We start from the raw sequence: 21,857 nt of genomic DNA on the forward strand, positions 1-21,857 counted from the left end.
CTGATGTGATAAGGTATGAAAAGGCCCTTATCGGTTGCACAGAGAAGTGCAGGCAATCTCCTAAATTAAAGTAATGGTGAAACAGATCGAGCAAACTCACATGGGAAGGAGGCAGGAACCAACGAGGATATCACAGCACAAAGACCACTTTATACCTAACAAAATTCTTGAAGGGCTTTTTTTTCTAGGAAATCATTGTATTAAACAGAGATAGAACCACAGATAATAGAGAATTAAGAGACTTGGTAAACTAATACATTTAGGGTTGAACACAAGCCCAGTCTTCTCCGTTTTACCATTTTAAAAAATTCCATGTTTCACAGATAATATTGGTTGAGCATCCCTTATCTGAAATGCTTAACATCAGAATATTTGATATTTTATATATTGTAGTTCTGAAATATTTATGTAGATTAATTGAACTTTCCAAGTTTAAACACAAAATTCAATTTACACCTAAAACACGGGTGATTTTTTTATACAATATTCTGAATTTGTGCATGAAATGAACTGGTATGATAGGAAATTTTCTGCCAATAGTGTCACATTATTGGTATGATATTTTAGGTTTTGGTACATTCTGCCTTTAAGTTTGTCTGGTCCTTCATGTCCTTGTGATGTAATTGTGAATCAGTTTGATTAAATGAAGGAGATGGGAAGCCATACTGACCTCTAGCATCCCTAGCTATTCTTCATCCTTTTTCATTAATTCTTTACAATAAACTAATATCCCTTGTTCAGTTTACTCAGCATTATCTATAAATTGTCTAAGATATTCTTACAGTGTGTGCAAAGTGTGCATATACATGGAAAAGGTTGGATGAATTATTGAAAAATAGGAGGTAGATAATATTAACAATTCTGTGTGAACTTGTGAGTGTTCACACTTAAAGGTCTAGGGGAGCATGGACCAAGTTGTATACAATGCTGTTCTTTTATGGAGTGGGCTTGAGGATGAGGAATTTGAAGAGGAAGAGTTATACCTTTCTCTGAAAGGTGCCTTCCTTCTTTAAATGCTTCTACAGTATTTCCTCTGCTGTAGGAAGATAGATGCTGCCCAGTGGTAGAGCCCCTTGCTTAGCATGCACAAGGCCTCCGGTTCAGTCTCCAGTACCACAAAAGGGTCAGCATCTATGTCTCACTCTTATAAATAAAGGAACAAAATGTTACCAAGATGGCAGGAAAGTTAAGAATAAGTTAATGTGTATACACATACCCACACTTCTCTATGTAGCAAACGGGAAAGCCTTAGGCTGTGTAAGCTGGTATGCTTTCTTATCATAGTTGACAAAAATAGCATAGATTTGTTTTATTAAAAAAACCACTATCTAAAAGCATCCAACTCCTTTCATCTTGTGAGCTCTGAATAACCCCTAGTCTTTGAGGAAGAATGTGATAAATTGAATAGTAGGTAAGATTAATTCTTCATGGAAGGCATGCATCCTATATCTCAGCTCTCCGAGATCAGGTTCCAAAGTTTGGTTGAAGTTGATCTTCTTGGAAATTTAATCATGTGACAGTAGTTTAAATTTTTACTTTTAAGACAAGAAAATACATATCATGTCTGTGCTCAGCTGTAGACAACTTTGTAGAATGAAACATCAAATTAGAATAACTCTACTGAAGGAAAGAAAAGAGTTTATTATGAGTCAATGATTGACAGTGGCCAATAAGACAGATTCAAGTTATTCTAGATGACCTGCTTTCACCTATAAATGGGTACATGGACTTTTATACTCATGTAACAAGAGATCACAAATCAGGATATTCACCAAATACCTTAATGGAAGTATCAAGCAGTCAGCTACAGCAAAGAATGGAAATGCTTTCTACAGGACTCAGAGATTCTCTGATGTGGTTTCTTACCTTTATGGCTGTAGGAGGCTAGAGGTCTGCTGAGGTTTGAGACATGCTCTGAGAGCTTCACTAAACAATCCCAAGGGTGTTAGGTCACATAGGGAGGTGTGAAAGTCAATGATTATTGGAGAAAGTAAAATAGATCAAGGAAAAGTGTGTTGTCTGCTTGCAACATTCCACTTCTCCACACCCACCATGCTCTTACTCAGCCAAGATCAGTCTGCAGCAGCTTCATTCAACACAAGTAAGGCATCATCAGAGAACTTCAGCTCATCAGTCTGTCCTGTTGACCAAGCACCACACTGGTACACGCAGAAGCCAAATATTTAGTGTCCCAGGAACAGCCCATCCTTAAGATAAAAGAAAAGGATCTTTAGGACAAGGAAATAGCTGTCATCAATGATCGTTAAGGAAGAAGTCTCTGGATTGCATTATTATTTTAGCTGTCAGGGTGTTCGTCTCTATTTTCCTCTCTCTGGGTCCTGAGCATCTGAAGTAACACTTACAACACATATAGGGGTGAGGTGCCTCAAGTTACAATAATGTAAAGCATGGTGTAGCCTAAAGAAGAAAACAATAGGGGGGGAGCAGGCATCCTCACCACCAAACACTTCACGTGTGTGCCCTCCTACTCTTCAGTCAGACTAGCAATATATCTTCCCATTGTAACTACCCCCATCTGTACTTTATATAAAGTATTGCTTATATTTGTATTTGAAATAACTCTCTTCAAATTCTATTTTTTTTTCTTCTTGCCAATTTGACTTTCTGGCTCTAATCTTGGCATGACTAACTACATTTCTAAGAAAGATTGATCGTAACTCTCATCCATTGCTAGTTATTTGACTTACCGCGTTCCTTTAATGTTACACCAGATTCTAGCTGAGGAAAATAAATGGTTCATCACACCACAAACACAGTTATCTGTGGACAGTAACACAGCTGTCTCTCCACATTTCTTCTCAACAAAATGACCCTATCCCATGTTACAAATACTTTTAGTAATAGGAGTAAACACAAAAGACCAAACTGTCACTAATTTTTGTGAGCACAGGCAAATTTTTCTTCTTAACTCATAGAAGCCTTATTACACAGAAATAAGACTCCAGTAAGTATTTTGTAAGTATTTCATCGACTTTACACTGGGAGAATATGTTCATGCATTAGTAGCTTTCTAGATCTAGCTAGCACATTAAACTGATGAACACGTACCCAAAGGTATAGTGTCTTGCTGCAAGTGTTCCCTTTCTTTCCATAATTGATACTTTTCAGATGACTTCAACATTCACACTAGGTTCTGCAATAAAAAAATTTTTGACCATTGTCCCATAACTATTTCTAATTCGGTCTATATTAGTATTGTCAATACCCATTATTGAATTAAAATGTGGACTCTGCTCACCATTAAATTTGGGAATTGTCCTAGCATTTTTTTGTTCACTCCTTTCCAAGCCCATTAACAATTCCCTCAAGCCCTCAATAACTTGTCCTGACTGTTGGCTCAACTCTATACTCTTCCTTTCCATGTTGGAATCATAATCATTTTTAGGACACAAAAGAATGTTCTCCTCTTGAGTGTGAGTGTGTTTGTGTGTGTGTGTGTGTGTGTGTGTGTGTGTGTGTGTGTGTGTGTGTGTGTGTGTGAGCATGCGTGCTGAGGGAGAGTTTTGCTTTGTAGGTCAGACTGGCCTCAAATTCACAGTCTACTTCCTCAGCCTCCTGATTGCTGGCACGAGGGCTACCATGCCAGTGATGGTTAACCTTCATTTTCCTTCAAGACATTGTCATACACTCTAACTTCCCTTTTACACATGCATATGTCATCTTCCTCACAGGCCAAGTTGCCTACTTCCTAATTTCAGTTTTCACTAGTATTTAGCGGACGCCTAGGAGACAGACTAGGCAGACAGAGAAAGTAAACGGAAATGAGAAAAGAAATCTGGTCAAAGACAGCTGAGACTCAAGAATTATAGCACATCTGACAGTACTGTGTTGAGGGTTACTAAAACTGAGACAACATTCCTTTTCTAGAGAGATAGTTTACTCCTTCCTCAGAAATGTCCTGGGAATCTCACCAACATGAAAATAAACTTTTGTTTGCAGTAAAAACATCTGACTTTCCCCTGTCCTGCTTGTGAGCTGTGGTCTTACCTCACAGGCTGTAATCACATCTGATTCATATCAGGAACCATTCTCATTTACAATAAAACAAAACAGGTTCCTTAGCAACCCTTTGAGATGTAACTTCAGTAAAGGTACTTCCTGCTACTGCACAGACCCCATCCAGGCTCCTCTCTGCGTCCTTTGGGAGCCCACACCACGCTCCTCAGAGCTCCTTATGCTTTCGCCTCTCTTTCTCTCAACCCCTGTGATTAAACTGTTCTTTAAAGTCCCCTTCTAAAAAACTCCAACCCTCTTGCACGCTGGCTCCTTCTAAAATTCTCTTTGTAGCAGTCAGGGACTTTACCTGAGTGAATAGCTAAGTCCTTACACAGTGGGTAGCAGGATGAAACAATGTCCGCACCTCTGCCATCACCGATATACGGACTAAGAATGTTTTTAAATAAATACTTGTTTATAATGTATTTTTTAAACTGGATTCTCACTGTATTTCCTAGGCTGGTCTTAAATCCTGGACTCAAAGGTCCTCTTGCCTCATTGTAACTACAGGCACACTCAATGAACCTGGCTCATTAAAAACATTTAAGTGTGGAAATAGCTCCATATCAATTTATCATTTTCACTTTATTATATATGGAGACAAAAGTGCCCAAGACTTTAAACATGTTCATTTAGAATCTTAACTTACGTATAAATAACCTAGGGGATGCTGAGATGGCTGAGACAACAAGGTGCTTGCTGCACAGTCATGGGGACCTGAGTTTGAATCCCAAGTACCTCTGTAAAGCCATGAGGCAGTGATATAAGCCTGAAATCCCAGTAGTGAGGAGGCCGAAACAGGAGACTCCCTGGGGCTTGCTGGTCAGCCATTCTGCTTGAATTACTGAACTCTAGGTTCTCAAATATACTTTAATCATAAAATTGAATGATTGAAAACAGACATGAAACTTCAATTTCTGAAGCCCATACACACAAGCACACATGTATCCATGTTCCTATACACTCGTGTTCACACACACGTAAACATGTACCCACACATGTACCAGTGACACAAACGCACAAAGAAATGAGTAAACATCTAGCCAATGGTTTAATTTAGCATAACATAACCTGAGGATTTCAAATTGCTTAAAGATTTTTTTACATATTCTTTTATTCAAGGGTTTACTCACAGGCAGTATTTAAAGTCAGGCTTTTTAAATTAAAGGCCTAAAGTGCGAAATTTTGCAAGTATGACACTGGCAAAGAATGAATATAATTTAAGCTCTCATTATCCTGGAGTCCAACTCTGTAATACAGAGCACTCAAGATCGGTGGTGTCATTCAAAACAAACAACTGAGAAGCCACAGGTGCTGGGTAAATTTGTCAATGAAGAGAAACATCAGTTTCGGCCTTGCAGATATGAAAGCAGCAAGTAGTTCTTCTGTGGAGAGCATCAGCTGTGTTTGAGAATGTTGCCTGTAAAGTCTGTTTCTCCATTGCCACATCTGCGTATCTCTTGAAGCTGGTTTTCTCGGTCCGGTTGCCGCTGCAAAGGTTCTTTTAAACACTCCGGGGAATAGCAGAGTCTTCATGTGTCTTGAGCACTTCAAAAGTGCGTAGCTCTAAGTGAGCCTGCTCAATTTGGTCCCCTAAGTCATTCAATTGTTCCAGGAGCCCTATAGCCCGAGAGTGGTAACCGCCAAGCAAAATTTTCATCTTCTTTTCCATTTTTGCAGCTCTCTTGGCTTCTGTTGTCATGTGACCCCGGTTGATTCAATTCTGTCCGCCTTCTGGCAGGATTAGCCCTTGTGTCTCAGCTCTGACCGGGAAGATGCAGGCCTTGACTGTAGCTCTGACCGGGAAGATGCAGGCCTTGACGGTAGCATTCTTCCCACGCCTGGTTGCAGGCATCACTGGAGAGTTCCCCATGGCTCATTCCTTGTTTCATCTCTTTCATCTCTTGTCCCAGCACATCTGGAGCCTTGTCCAGTTCTTCCTTGGAGAACTTCTCATAAGGGCTATGCTCAAGACAGGTAATGTGATCTGAATTACTGGTAGCAAATCCCACAGTTTTTCCTTTTTTATTTACAAATGGCTCATAGGGGTGATGGAGCATAGTGGTCATTTCTTGTTTGATCAGTACTTCACTTTTCTGTGACTCTGTTAGAGGTTCTACACTGAAAGGTCTTAAAATAGTTTCGCTTACTTCAGAGGGTCTTGGTAGACACAGCTTTGTGCCTTTGTTTCATTTCCTTCACGCGCTCAGCATCTCGGATGGCCTGCTTTCGAGCATCCGCATCAGCGGCGTCTTATCTAGTTCACGCTCGTCCAGCTCCTTCTCGGCATTTTCTGGTAGAACAATTTCAAAATCGGTCTTAGGTGCAGGGAGGCCCAACAACCCCAGACGGAGATGTTCATGAGGTTCTCTTTCCATCTGTTTCACACAAGAGGGGTCACCGTAGTCTGCCATTCCATCCTCTGGATTAATGGTTAACTTGTCTCTAAGTAGTGTTCTATCTGGGATAGCATTAGTGACTGGTTTGGGGGTTGCTCCACTTCGGGGAGTCAGCCCTTCAGCTCCATTAGAAGGAGTCCGGAAAGGGGTAGACAGAACCATATTTGGAGTCTGCACAACCTGCCGCTGTGGGGTCACACCACAGAAGTCGCTCTCATGCAGTGGGGTATTAAGTCCACCTTTCAATGGAGTGTCCACATTGGTCAAAGCCATGAGGTTCTGAGCTTCCTGCAGAATCCTGTCTTGGGAGGCCGGTGTCATTGGTGTTCTCAGAGCAATGCTATTGTTTGTGACATTGTACTTCAGACAGGAGAGTGCTGGAAGCAGAGTTTGTGATTCCAGACTCCTCTGCAGTCTGCCGAGCAACTTCACTGGCCTGGCATACCTTGACATCTTCTTGGAGGTCTGCACCTGAAATCTGAGGAACAGGCAGCACTAACTTGCTTCTCTTTTTAGTAAATTCAGAGACACCACTAGTCTGAAGAACAGCTGATGGTAAATCGGATTCTTCTTTCCCTTTCAAATGCTGCTGGTCTCTTCCCTCATTTTCAGATCTTAGGTCCCCATCGGGATCCTGCTGCCATAACTTCCTGAAGTCTGCATCAAGGGCTTAGTAATTTTTCTCAGAAGTATCATAAAAATCAAGAGCTGGCTTTTTTCTCAAATGGGTTTTCAGCATTATGATCAACTCCTCTCTTCTTTTTCCTTTTCTTCTGAATTTCTATGCCAGCTGCTCAAAGCTAGCATAGAAGTGATGGTCCTACATTGCGTTGGCATCAGCTTGGCCAAGGGTAACAGTTTTTCTTCCTCTATTCTAGACTGCTCGGTTTTTTTAATGCTTGAATCCAGCCATTCCTGCCATCTGACTTTGCACTGCTTTGTCGATTTCCTATGCAGCAATGAGGCAATCCTAGACCACTGGTTTTTCCCATATTTCATTACCGCTGCTTTCAGAATCTCATCCTCAGTATTTCTCCACACACCCCCTTTGAGCATAATCCGAGGCATCTTGGTGGCAGAGTGTCACTGCAAGCAGGTAAGAGGAGCTTCAAGAAAGTAGTGACAGTGTATGATTTTTCTGATGTGTTCTTGGATTCGATTTGCCAGTATTTTATTGAGTATTTTTGCATCAATGTTCATGAGGAAGATTGGCCTGTAGTTCTTTTTCTTAGTTGTGTCTTTGTGTGGCTTGGGTACCAAGGTAGTTAAAGCCTCGGAAAAAGAGTTTGGCAATGACCCTTCTGCTTCTATTGTGTGGAACAATTTGAAGAATATTGGTACTATCTCTTCTTTGAATTTTTGGTAGGATTCTGGGCTTTTTTTTTTGGTTGGAAGACTTTTGATGGCTGCTTCTCTTTCATTAGTGGTTATATGTCCATTTAAATTGTTTGTGTGTTCTTGATTTAATTTTGGTGATATCTATGCAGAAAATCGTCCATTTCCTTTAAATTTTCCAATTTTGTGGAGTACAGGTTTTCAAAGTATGACTCGATGATTCTTTGGATTTCCCCAGTATCTGTTGTTATATCCCCCTTTTCATTTCTGATTTTGTTAATTTGCATGTTCTCTCTCTGTCTTTTAGTTAGGTTGAATAAAGATTTCTCTATCTTGCTTATTTTATCAATGAACCAACACTTTGTTTCATTGATTCTTTGGACCTTTTGAAAGGTTGCTTAAACCTTTCAAAGACCTTCAGAATATGGCATTTAAAATGGTTTAAGGTTTTTCAAGACAGTAATACACAACTGCCCCTGGCACACCAATTACATCAGGGATGAGGATGGGCATTGAAGAAACTCAATATGGAGTTTGCCTTCAGCATTGCAAGATCAGCCATTTGGGCAAGAAATTGCTCTTGCCTGGACTGTTTGATAAATTGGACATGCAGGACCCACAAGAAAATGACTGCTGAGCTTGCAAAACAAGATGGACAGTCCTAACAGTTCCTGCTTCATGGAGGAGTCTGCCAGACATTCTGCAGGACACAGAGGAAATTGACTGACAAACAGCAAAAGCAGTTTAAAACTTCCTGCTTCACTGAGAAGTCTGTCAGATATGCTGTGGTCTATGGGCTGAAGATGAATGCCCCAACACTTAGAAGAACTTCAGATGACTGTCCAGGTACTGAAATGTCTCTGTCAATTCTAGAATTTATATATTATCCTTCTGTGGTCTTTGATGGAGTTGAAGACAGATAGTGTGGCTATAGTTTTCCTTAGTTAGGATTAAAGATAGGTTACATATAAGACTTTAGACTCACAAAGATAGGATAGGTGATAGAATATTTTCTATAAATTTTGCCAAATGTTAATGGACTAAATATTGTAACTATAGTTCTTACTTGATAACTGTTTTGTTATATATAATTTTACTACGTTAATGTTGAAACTCTTCTTTTTGTTTAGACAGCAAATAAGAGATAATGGGGAAGTCCTTCTGTGTATATGTTTATGTTATCAGTTAATGAATAAAACACTGATTGGCTGATTGGCCAGACAGAAAGTGACATAGCTGGGCAGAATCAGAATATAAGCAGGTACAAATAGAAAATCGCTCTCTTCTCTCCTCTCCTCTCCTCTCTTCTCCTCTTCTCTTCTCTTCCCTTCTCTTCTCTTCTCTTTTCTGAAGAGATGCTGAGCCAGCCATTATAATGTAGCAGACAAAGGAGTTGCAAGTCTGGTAAGCCAAGAACACATGGAAATACATGGATTAGTAGTTATGGATTAATAATTAAGTAAGAGTTAGCCAATAAGAAACCACAGCCAAGAGCCAACAGCTTTATAATTAATATAGGGTTTGTGTGTTCATTTGGGACTGACACGGCTCTGGGACAAGCCTGGCAGGAAGAATGCTCATAACAGCTAATTATGTAGCTTAACGGGTAGAGTGTTTCCCTAGTATACCCAAAGTCCTGGGTTGAGTCCCCAGGGTAACATTGGGCATGAAGATGCACACCTATAATCCCCAGCACTCAGGAAGCAAAGCCAGAAGGATCAGAAGTTCAAGATTATCTTTACCTATGTGTAAAGTCCAAGGCACCTGTGGTGCATGGGACCCTAGAAAACATGGGAGGGAAGAGGAGAGAAAGAACATTTAGGGATACCAAATGTTCCCCATTGAGGAAGACGTAAATCTTAGTCATCCTTGGTTTGATTTCTCCACTTTTCTAATTATACAACAGAAAGCTAACAAGGATGTAAAGTATTGCTTTCTCCCAAAGCAGTTTCTTCTACCACGAATTTCTGTTCCCTATTTTGTCAAAAGCTGTCACTCCCTAACATCTGAACCTTACTCCTTTAAGCAGTGGGTTCTTCTTTCAGATCAACGTATGTGCCTCTTACAAGTGTAACCGCCTTGGTCACACTTAAGGTCATCTCCTCCCAAAGTGCCTGCACTTTATCCTGCACATTTGGTGGAATGTGACGAGAAGAAAGACAATGACTCTGGACCCCTTCAGGCTGAACCCCTGAATAAACCCATAAAGCTCCTCTGGCCCAGGAAAGAGGAGTCCTGTGTGGAGCTTTCCCTGTGAAATCACTCTGTGTTCTGAGGAGTTCCCTACGGCACCTTCGTGAGAGTTATGGTTACCTCATTGAACCCTCTCATGATGAAAGGGACTGGAAAACCTTTTGCCTTTGGTGAGTATCTTTCTGATCAAGCATGTATAGAATTTCTACATTTAAAAGAATAGTTAGGGCTGGGTATAATGGTACATGCCTTTAATGCCAGAATTCATGTCGGGGGCCCATAGAAATGGCTCCATATCCATAAAGTCCTACTCTGGTGGGCATTTCTTCAAGTCTGATCCCTATAGAAAAGCACAGTACAGTTATTACTTCATCTTTCACATGGTTATTCTCTTTCTCAAAGTGAAAATTTTACTTAACATTGAGGTCTGGGAACTAAATTAGATGTGATTTTTTTTCTGTGCTAAAAGAAGTCCAAATGTTTACTTGGGGGGGTATAATTCTTTTATTTTTCACAGTTCTTTTTTTTCTTTTTAATTAATTTATTTTTTACACTCCAATCCCAGTTTCCACTCCTTCCTCTCCTCCCAGTTCCCCTACTTCCTCTACCCCACCATCTGCTCCACACAGAGGGTAAGGCCTCCCCTAGGAAGTCTACTAAGTCTGGCCCATCATCTAGTTGAGACAGGACCAAAGCACCTCTCCACCCCCATACCCCTGTGTCTAGGCTGAGGAACGTATCTCTCCATATAGAATGGGCTCCTCTAAGTCAGTTTGGGCATTAGAGTTAGATCTTGTACCAACTGCCAGTAGCTTCATATATTGCCCCAGCCACACCACTGTCACCTGTATTAAGAGAGTCTAGTTCAGTCTTATGCAGGTTCCCCATTTGTCAGACTGGAGTCAATGATCTCTCACTAGCTTGAGTCAGCTGGTTCTGTGGGTTTCCCCATCATGGTCTTAACTCCATTGTTCATATTATCACTCCTCCCTCGCTTTGATTGTACTCTAGGAGCTTGGCCCATTGGTTAATTGTAGATTTCTGCATTTGCTTCTGTCTGTTTCTGGAAGAGGGTTCTGGTTTCTCTGGGTTATGGATTACAGGCTGGGTATCTTTTGCTTTATGTCTGGTATCCATTTATAAGTGAGTATCAGCCGGGCGTTGGTGGCACACGCCTTTAATCCCAGCACTCGGGAGGCAGAGGCAGGTGGATCTCTGTAAGTTCGAGACCAGCCTGGACTACCAAGCGAGTTCCAGGACAGCCTCCAAAGCCATAGAGAAACCCTGTCTCGGAAAAAAAAAAGTGAGTATCAGACTCAGAAAAAAGTGTAATTCTTAAGTTTAGCAAAAAGCAGGGGGAAATGGGTGTTGTGTTCCAAAGTCCCATTGTCTATTACCTAGATTTCTCCCATCTAAATTTGAATGAATTGCTATAATAACCTTCACTCCAGAAAATCATGGAGTTTAAATACACTCTCAGTGTTTCATTGTCCATCATTTGTAAATGTGGGGTAAGAGAAAACAAAAAGGAAGCAGGGTGATATGAGTTTAGTACTATATATAATTCACTGAATTCAGTTCTTATTTCCTTGACATATTCCTGAGCTAAATTTTTGCTTTTGAGTTAACTTGAGGATTTACTATCCATTTGTGCTCTTACTTCACAACAAGAAAAACTGAGTCTGTAAGCCCTGTATTTATCAAGGAACAGGATTCCCTCAAGGCCAGACCTGTTATGCTTCACAAAATTTTCCTACTGCAATTGCACCCTCCCACCTTTAACAGGGAAATCTAGACTAAAACATTAACATCTAAGTGAGTGCAGGATAATGAACAACTCAATGAACTCTGGGAAGTCACTATTTTGCAGAATAATACTAAGAAAGTGTAGCATTGCTAGCTTGGACAGTTTTAATCTATTACTATCAAAATAATACTAAATATGTTATCAAAATACTAAGGATTCAATCAAAAATTGAGTTGTCCAAAATCTCTCATCAGAAATATCTAAAATTGAAAGATAGGAACCATCTCCAAGCTGTTTCTTACTGTTTAATGCACAGAAACTTAACTATAAAAAACTTTTGCCAACATTATGCAAAAGCTTTCAATCCTTAGAATATAAAATCATTCCTATTTTGTTCTTTGTGATTTTATGATTCTAGAATTTTTTAGAAGATTCCAAAGTTTTTTTAAAACAAATGGAGAAAGAATGAATTCATCACATACAGAATTGAGTGTATATGTATATATGAATAGAATTTCAATGCTGATAAATGTTTGTACTCTTTTTTTGTCATCAGGGAGATTTGTAAGGTATTGATTATATAATTAATCATATGATTCATTGATATATTCACATGTGGTCCAATAATATATTCAATACCTACATCTTAACCAAGTCTGGAAAGAAATGCCAGAAACATTACAATGATTAGGAAAGGAAGAGAAATATGGGATATTCCCATCTTCATGCATTGCCCCTAGTCTTGAGGTCTGCATAGAACCAAATGACACAGCCACATGCCACCACACTCAGGATCTAGGCTTTCAGATAGTTAAGCACCTTGATATCAGCGTGGTTTTTACTCATCTGTTTTCTGCAGATACTTTAAAATTCAGTGTTTATGGAGATAAAGCCAATGCTATGAACAAATATACTATCTATAATTATTTTCCTGACTCCACAGTGAGTATAATGACATCATACCTCTGGGGTAATTTGCCTGTGGGCAGGTCTGGTCAAAATTACAGTAAACAATATTCTCACCATATCATTCAGATTAATGCAATCTTGGCCAACTGCCACCAACTGCTGACATGTTATTTTCCTCAAACAGCCTTTATGTGAATTGTTAGCATACATTCCAATTCTAGTGTGTAAACATTTGGAAAGTTAACTTATTGCTTTAGCCAAACTAGAATAGTTTGCACAGAATCTATATTTTTAAGTTTCAGGGGTAAATTTAAGTCAAAGGTAGGCACAATTCAGTAAAGATTTTTTTTTTTAGTTTTGGTTTTGACTCATTTAAAACACAGGCTAAAATTTATTATTACAAACAATACTATTTTTGAGTTTGCAGTCCCCTCTTTAGACATAAATATTGATACAGATAGGATAAACTGATCTATGTTTGACAAACCAACAAACTGGAAGAGTGTCCACGCTGACTGGGATTCTTGCCAACAAGGCCAGGTTAAAGTACAAAGAGGCCACAGTATTTGATCAGCCTGTGAAGCTCCTGTGACCAACTCAGTGTGATGTTCACTGTGTTTTTACCTTTGCTATTTTAAACCTGTTTCAATCATTGTGTTCTTGTTTTATTTTTTAACTGATGTTTAATTCTCTCACACACACTCTCTCCCTCCCTCCCTCCCCCTCTCTGTCTGTTTCTCTGTCTCTGTCTCTGTCTCTCTTTCTCTCTCTCTCTCTCTCTGTGTGTGTGTGTGTGTGTGTGTGTGTGTGTGTATTATGCTACAGATCCCTCCTCCAGGGTGACCTGTATGCACAACACTCACTGTATGGCTGAACTACACTCCCCAAGCCTCATTGGATCTTTTTGTTTGTTTCTTAGCTCTTCTAATGGAGCTCAGGGCCTGAATATGCTAGGCCAGGCCTTTACCACTGAGCTATAACCCCAGTTCCTTTCTATATTTGTTTTGACCTACGATCTCACTAGGTGTTAGAATCCTCTTCTCTCAACCCCTCAAGCAGCAGTGTTACTTAGCAGGCATGTGCCACTAAGCCTAGTTCAAATGTTAAACTTCTACTCTCAATTTTGAATTAACTACATTCAAAAAGACCTGTTCACAACCACAGGCTCTTAGCCTACATAAGTGCATAACAAAAGAGTTTCTTTGACCAGGAAATACCATTGTGCTGGTTCTGGTTGGTTTTTGTCAACTTGACATGAACCTAGACATACCTGGGCAGAGTGAATGTTAACTGAAAAAAAAAATGCCTCATAGGATTGGCCTTTAGACTAATCTATGAGGTGTTGTCTGGCTTGATGATTACTGTGGGAGGGCCCAGCCCATTGTAGGTGGTGCTAGCCCAGACAGATGGCTCTGAATGCAATGAGAAGCCAGCCAGTGACTAGATTCCTCTGAGGCCTCTGCATTAGCTCCTGACTCCAGGTTCCTACCCTGTTGAGTTCATGACCTGGCTTCCCTCAGTGGTAGACTGTAATGTGTATGCTGAAGTAAACCCTTTCCTCCTCCCCAAGTTATTCTGGTCATAGTGTTTTATCACAGCAACAAAAACTCTAATAAAGACAACCATTAAAAAAATAGTATGATGATTCAAGTAGATTACATATAAAATTCCCAGTACAAAGGAACTCTTACATGTTAGTCAATGTACAACTTGTGTGTGTGTGTGTGTGTGCATCTCAAATGCCACACTCACAGCTATTTTCCTCTTTCCAGAACCACAATGTCATAAATCAGTATCAGTAATGATTATGGCATTGGCTTACTGATTTCTAAACCTTTCTCTATGATCCAGGCATGGTGATACATACCTGCACATACCACTCAGAGACCAAAGCAGAAAGATTGTTGTGAGGTCAAGGCTACTCTGGATTCCATAGCGAGATCTCGTCTAAAACAAAGAAAGAAAACAGAAAAAAAGAAAAAAGATTCTTTTTCATTGAGAAAACAGAGCCCCGTGTCCCTTATTGACAAAGGTATATTATAAGACATGATTCATTAAGTTGTTTACCATCCTGTAAGCATCACATAGTGTACAAATGAAAATATTACCAGTTAATGTACTCAAAAAAGAAGTGTGTGTGTATGTGTGTGTGTGTGTGTGTGTGTGTGCCAAGCAAGCATTTAGTGAGTTGTAACCCCAGCCCACTAGTGGAGATACTTTAATGGGACCAGTTTTAGGCACTATTCTATTGCTGTGAAGAGACACCACGACCAAGGCAACTTCTAGAAGAAGGCATTTAATTGGGGGCTTGCTTACAGCTTCAGTGGGTTCTTCTGTTGTCATCAAGGTGAGGAGTGTGGCAGCAGACAGGAGAAATATTACTGCCTACACACTGTTGCAGGCAGCAAACAGAAAGAGAAACACTGAGACTGGAAACACGGAAACATCAAAGCCTAACCCCAGTGATGTTCATCCTCCAACAAGGCCACACCTCCTAATCCTTCCCAAACAGTTTCACTAACTGAGAGCCAAGCATTCAAACATGAGCCAATGGAGGCCATCCTCATATGCCATCTATGTTGTCCATAATTGGCCAAAGCTCGTTTACAGCACTCAGTTGTATACATACTGAGAAAATAAATATTCTCTTCCTATTAATGAGTATTCAGACCACTTTTCCACAAATTCCAGTCTCTCTCTAAGTGACTGCCCTCCAGTATTGATACAATGGGCACTTCTCTCGCTTCTACTCAAGGTCTTCCTACGACGTTATCCCTTTTCTTCTTACTCCATCATCTGTTTTCATTTATGTAGCAGATCATCCTCAAGAGCAGAAAGCACCCTTTACCAATTTTTCTACCCTTTATCTCCCTGAAGCTACTACTCTATTTGTTATAGGTTAAGCTACAATTGACCCCATTTGGAAATATGGTCAACATTGATGAAATTAGTTAAGAGGTCACAATGGACTAGGCTGGATCCTGACACAATGTGACTGGTGTCATGAAAAAGGTAAGCGAAGACATGTGAAGAGGAAGGTAGAAATGGAGGGTGGCAACTTTAAGCCAAGAAATGCTAAGGGTTGGGGTAGCCCAACCAAAGCCAAGTAGAGACCAGCAGGATCCCCAGAGCAAGCAGGGCCTTGGCAACTGCTAGAGTTGAGGGATCTGATTATATACATAATGGTAACATGGCCACTGTGCTAAACTACTACTCAGTACTTTGTATCTGCTTGTCACAGCAAACCTAGAAACTAAAACATCACCAGTTGTTCTTGAATAGCAGGCTATTTCAGTTATTCGACAATGCATTCTTCTGTCTCTTGAAAGTCCCCTTGGCCTGACATTGCTCTTAAGCTATCACTCACCTTCCTTTTGAAAGCAAAGTCAGTGAACGAGTCACCCCAGGATTGCCTTCACAGCTTACACACCCACCATTCTCTCACACTTCTACCCTAGTGCCGACGCCCACCTCTCTTCAGTCTCCAAAAGCTCTCTTTGTCAAGGTGACCTACTGTAGGTCAAGTTTCCTTTTTTCTAAAGATATTCTTTTTAATGTATGTATGGGTTATTTTGTTTTGCCTCACTCTGTGTGTGTGTGTGTGTGTGTGTGTGTGTGTGTGTGTGTGTTTACCACAGGTATGCAATGCCCTCAGAAACTTTAAGAGAGTGTTGTATCTTCTGGAACTAGAGTTACAGATGATTGATTGTTAGCTGTTGTTGGATTCTGGGAACTGAAGCTGTGTCCTCTGCAAGAGCAACAAGTGCTGCACTAACTATTCAGCCATCTCCTCCCCCCCATCCACCCCCATATCAATTTTCTTCATAGCAACCCTGTATGTTTCATTCTTGGTATAAGCACTTCCTTTTTCTCATCAGAAACCAAATTCCAAAAAGGCCAGCAAGACAGTGTGACTCTCCACCATATGCCAAGCTCTAGTACTCATTATGTGGCCCATAAAAATTGACAAAAAATAAATTTGATTTGAGAATTCTAGTTACAAACAACAAATTTGATTTCCATTTAGATTTAAGGACAGATGGTTTAAGGATGCTAAAAGTCTTGCAAGGATCTTGCTGTAGCTTTTCAAGAATATGAGGGCTATTAAATAAAAGTTTGTATTGAAAATATTCTATATATCATTGAAAATATTCTATTCCAAGGTAAGCTGGAATGCCTTTAAACCGTAACTGTTGATCTTAATATAGATACATAATATGTTTTAAGAAATGATGTCATTTAACTTTCGTCTTACACATTTGGAAAATAAGGACAAAAAAGCTTCCCTGTCTTTCTGTGGTACTGTGATATTCAAGTGCCTAAAGCCACAATCAGCTCTCAGCTGGTTAATTTGCTGTCCTCCACTGATCTCCATGCCTTGTAAATTGCCCCTGACCAAGTTGTTCTACGCAGGAAGCAGCATGTACTTTCCAAACGGACTATCTGATCCTACTTACTCACTCATGAAAACCTTCAATTGTTCCCTGTTATCATCCACATAATGTAGTTAGCATGATTGTCAGCATCTTTCCTAAGACCAACTTGCCCCACACCAGTTATCTCTCCCCCATTTCAACTTCTTACAGGATGAACTAGCCATTTGGAATCACTTTCAGGTCTCCAACCAAGTACCACGTGGTACTTCCTTCTCCTGAGACACCTTCACCAAAGCCCAACACCATATCTCTCGTCTTTCCTGCTTCTGGTCTAGATGCTACATACTTTTAAAAACCTTCCTTGATATTAAGTTTTGCCTAAATCCCCCCTTATGCGTTCTTTAGGTATATTAAGCTGTTTTAGCAAATGTTTATGCTTGCGTGTAATCATTTGGTTATAACTTAAGGTTCTGTTTCAAATCTTACCTCAAATATTTTTTTTTGGTTTTTTGAGACAGGGTTTCTCTGTATTGTTTTGGAAGCTATCGGTCCAGCCCGGCCTTGAACTCACAGAGATCCGCCTGCCTCTGCCTCCCGAGTGCTGAGATTAAAGGCGTGCGCCACCACCGCCCGGCTTTCAAATATTTTATATATTTTAAATATCCAAGAAATTCTAGAAGAATGAAAAAACTTTAAATAGTGTTATCAACTATTTTTAATGACCAAAAAGAAAATGACAGTCTTTCAAACTGCAAGGACCTAAGGCAAACCAAAACAAAGCTAATGTAAAAATATACGACAAAAAAAATTTCTGTCCTAGGAAATCTTCCCAAACATTGTCACCATAACCATGGATACACTCCTACTCAGAGTTCTTAAAAAGATGCTATTCCTTAGGAAGCAGTCTTTAATGTTATGCTACAAAACAGTTGTTTTCAAATACAAAAAAATATTAATTCAACTCCATACATTGATGAATATTTTAATGAGACCTTTTAAGGAGATTGTTGTAATTTCTGACCTCTTGGAATGACGGTTATTGTAATCACTACACAAAAAATCCAGTACCTTCTCACTACATGAGAATGACAGTAGTCACTCTCTTGAATACTGTGTCTAGGACATAGTTGTTTTGGTCCTCCAGTTAGCTAGCAGACATTTTACCATAAGGAAATTCTGGTTTGATCCCCAAAGTAGCTAATATAATCATAGCTTCAGAAATGTGATTTTTTCTTTTATTTAACAAATATTTTTGGAGTGCCTGCCATGCTGTCATGTATATGCTGCGGAGGCTGTCTGTGAGCATAAACAGACTAAAATCTTGCCTTTCTAGACTCTTACTTTATCAAGAGTAGAATGAAATAGCATTTACAGCTCATTTTCAAAGCACTTATACAATGAGTCACTCTGTACTTATTAAATACCACATTCTCCAAAAAGCAAAATTTACACAATTGGAAATATGCAGATGTGGTGTTAAGTGTGGAAAACCTAGAAGACAAAATTATGATACCCAAATTTGTAAAAAGCAAACATAGCAGAAGTTTACACAGATACAGCCACAGCTATCAAATGGACAGATGGATAGAGAGATGGACAGATGATATGGGATAGTGTTCTTGTAAAGATTTGTCACTCATATTGATTTAATAAAATGCTGTTGAGCAGTAGCCAGGCAGGAAGTATAGTCTTCTACCAGACTAGAAGAATTCTGGGGAAAGGAAAAGCAGAGAGGAATCGCAGCCAGATGCAGAGGAAGCAAGATGAGCATGCCTCACTGAGGAAAGGTCCCAAGCCTCGTGGCTAAACATAGATAAGAAGTATGGGCTAATTTAAGTTGTAAGAACTTGTTAGTAATAAGCCTGAGCAATAGGCCAAACAGTTTATCATTTGTTGTGGGCTCATGCCTACACCTCTGTGTGTTTATTTGGGAATGAAAGGCTGTGGGGCTGGGTGGGACAGAAACGTCCATCTACAGACAGACAGAAATGAGGAACACAGAGCATCTAGATGTACACTAATGATTACCAGTATTATCTTTAAGGTGAGATTACTAGTAGCATTTATTTCCTTTTTAAATCTTTTCTGTATTTCTTGAACTTCACAATGAACACGTTATCAGTAGCAGATAGATACTACTCTGTAGTTTTTAAATACAAAACAAAATGGCTGAGGTGAAGTTTTATTCATAATTGATGGAACCTGGAGGCAACCAAGATGTTCTTCAATAGATAAATGGAAAATAGCTATTAAATGGGATATTATGGTGATTAAAAATAAATTGTCAATTCACAAAAAAGTCGTTGAGGAAACTTAAGGCATGTTAGTTAACAAATTTAAAAAGCCAATTTGAAAAGGCTACATATCAGGCCAACAAGATAGTTCAACAGCACATGAACTTGCCACCAAGCCAGATGATCTGAGCTCCATCACTAGAGCCCACATGGTGGAAAGAGAGAAAACCAACTCCCATAGGTTGACTTTTGACCTCCATATGTATACTGCAGCACACACACACACACACACACACACACACACACACACACACACAAAATGGAAAGAAAAGAAAAACCTACATACTGCACAATTCTAACTAGTGGCTATTCTAACTACAGTTATCTTTGTATGTCTTTTTTATTTTTAAATTTAAATTAGAAACAAGGTTGCTTCACATGTCAATCCCAGGTCCCTCTCCCTCTCCCTCCCCTCCTCCCACGCCCTTCCACCAACCCACCATCTCTTCTCCCCCAGTTCCCACTCCTTTCCCCACAGTCTGTCATTTCATCCAGGGCAGGGCCTAAGCCCTCCCCCAAGAGTCCAGGCTGAGAGAGCATCTCTCATTGTGCTATGGGCACCCAAAGTCCATTTGTATGCCAGGGATAAATACTGATCTACTACCCAAGGCCCCATAGATTGCCTAGGCCTACCTCCTCACTGACATCCACATTTAGGGAGTCTGGATCAGTCCCATGCTGGATTCCCAGCCATCAGTCTGGGGTTCAAGAGCTCCCCCTTGTTAAGGTCAGCTGTTTCTGTGGGTTAAACAAGCCCAGTCTTGACCCCTATGGTCATCAGTCCTCCCTCTCTGTCTCTGGGTTCCTTGAGTTCAGCTCAGTGTTTAGCTGTTGGTGTCTGCCTCTACTTCCATCAGTCATTGGTTGAAGGTTTTGTTTCCCAGACTCACTGGCACTGGGATTGTAGGCTGACACTCCCCTGATCCATATCTAAAATCCATATATGAGTGAGTACATGCCATGTTTGTCTATATCTTAACTACTGAAGAATTCCCATCCTGGGGAAGATAAAACTACATCGGAAGTCTAAAGAAGAGAAGGAAAAAGGGAGAGGGATTGGAAGGGGTAAGTACAGCATAGAGGCTTTGTGAAATAATTCAACATGATACTGTACTGCTGAAGACTACTGTCATAGATCATTCAAACCATAATATTTAATGTGAGATATGACCTTTAATGTAAACCATAGACTTTAATTAATAGCAATACATCTAACTGGCCATGGTGACACACACCTATAACCTGAACACTTAGGAGGAGGCTGAGGCAGGAGGGTTCAGTTCCAGGCCAGCCTAAGAAATACAGGTATTCTCACACACACACACACACACACACCAACAACAACAAAATAATAATAATAAAGCAAAACTTAGTACACAAATATTGACTCATGAGTTGTAACTATATGTCAGAGTAATAAAACTTGGTTTAGAACAGGTCAATTATATCTTTGTACTTTCTGCCCTTTTTAAACCAATTTAAAGCTGTTCTAAAATATTAACTTTTGTGAAATTTAAATGGTTGATTATTGTTCTTAAGTAATTTTCTAAAACTGACAGATGGAGAAAATGTACAGGGAACAACACTGTTTGTTACATAAGTAATTACACCAGTAAGTAATGTATTTTTAGAGAAGTAGTCCTGTACCATTTCATGTTTGGGGATTTTTTTGCATATTACACACATGGATGATTGTGAGTCATACTTCCAGGCAGCTAAGGAAGATTCTGAGAATACTGACAATCTCCAAATCACTGGGACGAAGAAAATGCGTGTACTGCTAACATGGCTGCTTTTCACAGCTAATAATCAACCGCTGGCTTTCATCAGGAAGCACCAAGTTCTTGATTATAATTTCTTTTTTTAATTTATAACATAATTACATACATTCTCCCCTCCCCTTTCCTCCCTCCAAGTCCTCCCATAACCCTTCCTTGTTCTCTTTCAAGTTCGTGGGCTCACTTCTTCATTAGTTGTTGTTATGTGTGTGTGTGTGTTCCTAGATACATAAATGTTTAGTGTTACTTGTAAGTACATTTTAAGAGCTGACCATTTGATATGGGATAACCAGTGCGTTCTTCCCTGGGTGAAACTATTTCTCCCACTTTTAGTGTTCCTTGTTCCTTGGTTGCCTGCAATTCTTTGTGTAGGGCTGAGGCATTAGCATTTCTATTGCTGGTCTTGCTCAGTTCATGTTTAGGAGCCTTCTGGCCTCTCATGTTGGTGTGACTCCAAGGGTGTAGCTAGGAAACATAATCTCATAGGAAACTCCCTGTTTCTCTAGCTCTTACTATCTTTCCACACCCTCTCCTGCAATGATTTCTGAGCCTTGGGAGTGGGAGTATTTTATACCTGGGTAAACTGAAGCTTAGCCCCACAGATCTGCATTTTGATCATTGTGTGTTTCTGTAATGTCTTATCTGTTGCAAAGGGAAGTTTCCTTGCTGAGGGGAGAGGCACACACTTACCTGTCGGTATAAGGACACATATTTAGAATGCAGTGAGGGATTCTGCTGGTTAAGTAAATTGGTGGTTGGAGGTTTTCCTCCAAGATCCATGACTTCACTAGCACTGGGTAGTTGGTGAG

The 21,857-nt window shown here is 39.9% G+C and overlaps 1 pseudogene; it reads right to left on the reverse strand.

Annotated features, from left to right (window-relative positions):
• Positions 1–5,344: 5,344 nt before the first annotated feature.
• On the reverse strand, positions 5,345–21,828 carry LOC101825168 (annotated as a pseudogene).
• Between the last annotated feature and the right edge of the window lie 29 nt (positions 21,829–21,857).

Source organism: Mesocricetus auratus, unplaced genomic scaffold (genome assembly GCF_017639785.1).
Source record: "Mesocricetus auratus isolate SY011 unplaced genomic scaffold, BCM_Maur_2.0 Super-Scaffold_100009, whole genome shotgun sequence".
Lineage (NCBI taxonomy): Eukaryota > Metazoa > Chordata > Mammalia > Rodentia > Cricetidae > Mesocricetus > Mesocricetus auratus.